Source organism: Phragmites australis, chromosome 9 (genome assembly GCF_958298935.1).
Source record: "Phragmites australis chromosome 9, lpPhrAust1.1, whole genome shotgun sequence".
Taxonomy (NCBI): Eukaryota; Viridiplantae; Streptophyta; class Magnoliopsida; order Poales; family Poaceae; genus Phragmites; species Phragmites australis.
The window spans coordinates 31,446,192-31,449,337 of record NC_084929.1 but is presented as its reverse complement, the minus strand read 5'-3'; the positions used below and the strand labels follow the sequence as shown (position 1 = coordinate 31,449,337).

The 3,146-nt window shown below is 42.9% G+C and overlaps 1 pseudogene; it reads left to right on the top strand.

Annotated features, from left to right (window-relative positions):
* The first annotated feature begins 870 nt into the window (after positions 1-870).
* On the top strand, positions 871-2,634 carry LOC133928511 (kinesin-like protein KIN-14M; annotated as a pseudogene).
* Positions 2,635-3,146: the final 512 nt, after the last annotated feature.

The following is a 3,146-nucleotide window of genomic DNA, read 5'->3' as shown; positions in this document are numbered from 1 at the left end:
TTTTCCATATCTAGTAATCTATACTGCTATAAAATATATGGATTATTATAGAATCAAACACTCTCTACTATACATTATACACAATCCGACAATCATAGTAAAAATTCTCATCTTCATCTAATTTGGAAACCTCACGTCTGCTTCTTACGCTTGGAAACCTCACACTCTCCTCCAAAGACAGAGAAGGGGTGGAGCCCTAGCTGCCCGCCGAGTCCTGCTGCACCGTCACCTTGTGCAAAGGAGGAAGGGCGGAGCCCCTACTGCCGTTACGCCTAGCCTGCGCCTTCGCCCCGCTCACGGAGAGAAGGCGTCGAATCCCTGCTGCGCCGACAGACTGGCGCTCCGACTGAGGACCCCTGCTAGATGCCGCCATCGCCGATGAGGTCCGGGTTGGCCTGCAATTTTGCTTCCGTGCGACCTCCTGCCGTCGTCATGGTGTCGTCGTCCTTGCTACAGTCCACCGAGAGTGGTCGGAGGCCCTGCCGTGCGCCCCGTCGTGTCCTGCCACTGCCCTGGCCGGTGTGCTTGCACTCCAGCTGAAGAGCAGCTGCTGCCCAGCAGTGCTCTCGCCGCACCACCAACGGAGAAGCCCTATCGCTGTCGAGTTCTTCGGTCTACGTCGCGCAATTGAGTTCTTCGATCTACGTTGCGCGACGAGTTCTTCAATCAACACCGCCGTGTCCTGCTGCTACCCGAGTCGACGGGCTGATTTACCATGCACCCGACCGACGATCTCTGACTGCCGCGGTGCTGCTGTCGGCTGCCACTTGTGACGCCCCTTGCTGCCGTCTGTGCCATCCTCGTCATCGGCGAGAATGTCGGCCTGCTGCAGGGGGTGCTCGCCTTATTATTGAAATGTTCTCAGTGACCATGAGAACAGGACTTGCAAACAGAGCAGTGGATTCAACTGCATTAAACGAAAGAAGCAGCAGATCTCACATGTTAGTTGTCATGTTCCATAGTCCAATTACGTTTTTCTTCTTATTCTTCAAAAGAGGATTAATTTGATTAATTGTGCAGTGTTGTCACCATACACATTCCAGGTGTAGATCTGAAAACCAGAGCTACTTTGCGTGGTGCACTACATCTTGTTGATCTTGCATTCTTGCTGGGAGTGAGAGGGTGGACCGTTCTGCTGTTACAGGCGATAGACTCAAATAAGAACAACACATCAACAAATCTTTGTCTGCCCTGTGAGATGTCATATTTTCTCTATCACAGAAAAATGCTCATGTACTGTACCGAAACAGCAAACTTACGCAAGTCCTGCAAAGTTCTTTGGGTGGGTGCTTAGCATTGTTGATTGTTCTATATACCATTGCTTTACACGGTACCTTGTCACTTACCAAAAAAATCATCTGCAGGCGGCCATGCAAAAACCTTGATGTTTGTGCATATGAACCCAGATGTCTCATCGTATTCAGAGACAATAAGTACTTTAAAGTTTGCTGAAAGGGTTTCTGGAGTGGAACGAGGTGCTGCAAAGGCCAATAAATAGGGCAAAGATATCAAAGAATTTATGGAAAAGTGACAAATTTCTGTTTTCCTTTTGCCTATCTCTTTCTTATTCATACGAGGGCAATATATATGGATTACCATTTACCAATGTAAATTTTCTATACTCCACCATGGTTCCTCTGTACACAATTATCGTGTAACAATATGATTTACCTCCGCATGTGATGCAATTAGAGTTTTCTTTTTCTTCTTTCAAAGTGAATGCAAAATTGCAAATACCATTCTTCTGACCAGCACTTCAGACATCATTTGATATCTAATATCCCTTGCACCATGCAGCTCTCACTGCTCAAACATAAAATTGCAAAGGAAGATGAGCAAATCAACAGATTACAACTACTCAAGACAAACTCCAAGGACCAGGACAGTAAAATGTGCTGATTCCCCATTGAAACATTCATCCTCCTCTCTAGGCATAGCTTCTTTAGGAAGCAAAATCCGACATCAAAGAATGACATCTGGTGGAAATGCAATGAGCATTGGCAGTAGAGCTATCTCTGATGCTGATAACTTCTGACATCAGTGACAGGCACTCTGAATTTGGTTCTATGCAGTCTGTTGATGATATCCGACCGCATAGGGGTATTATAGGACCTCCCAAGCTCTCTGTAGGTGAGATGGAGCTTGCTTGCTTTGGTTATGCTAATTCAGAGGAGAGGTTAAGCGATATATCATATAGTGGTATTTTCATGGGTACAGAGACTGATGGTTCAATAAGCAGTGTGGTTGAGTTGACGCTCTTCCTAGAGTAGGAAAAAACATCTAGCACTTTGAAAGAGCAAGAGAAGGCACCAAGAACTCCAAACAATCGGTTGTAAGTGTTCTCAGTTATCGATAGTGAAAATTCATAACATTACGTTTTCATGATATGGATATGTTTTCTTAATGACTACCATTTCTTTTCAATCTAAATTACATATTATTAGCATTTAAAAGAAGTATTCATGCAATTAGAGTTAGTGCTAAGATTGGTTAGCTCTATTCGTTTTGTTTGCCTTTTGTCTTAACTATTTTTTATTTATAAGCACGTATTCGTCCTCATACAGATCTAAGGTGGTCACTCGAGTTCAAAAGACAGCACCGAAAATAGCTCAAACTTCTAGCTTGTGGCCATAGATATGCAGTGATGACATGAACTAGCTTGCTAATTGGGGACCAAACCTTAGTAATTAGTTCTTCAAGTTTTCAACTTCCGGACTGACAAAAATATTATGGTTTCTATTTTATCTATGGACTATATGGAAAAGTAATGGATACATCCATGATATACCACCAAATAACCGCCTACACCATAATATGCTATCCAATATGAGGATGACATGTGGGATCAGGACCCACCTGTCATTGACACAATGATAACATGGCATGAACATAGCAAGTTATTTAGTGGTAAATTATGGAATCTCCCAAAAGTAATAATCCCTAATCTTCTCTATTAATTAAGCAACAACTTCGATTTATCTGTGGACTTGACCCTGCATGTATATGTTTGACTTCTACTCAAAGTACCATAATTAAATTTTATCAATGTTATTTTGGAGAGAGGGTTTAACATTTTACTGATAAAAGTGTATTTTTACTATGCAGACGATCTAAGCAAGATTGCCTTCGATATTAAGCAAGATTGT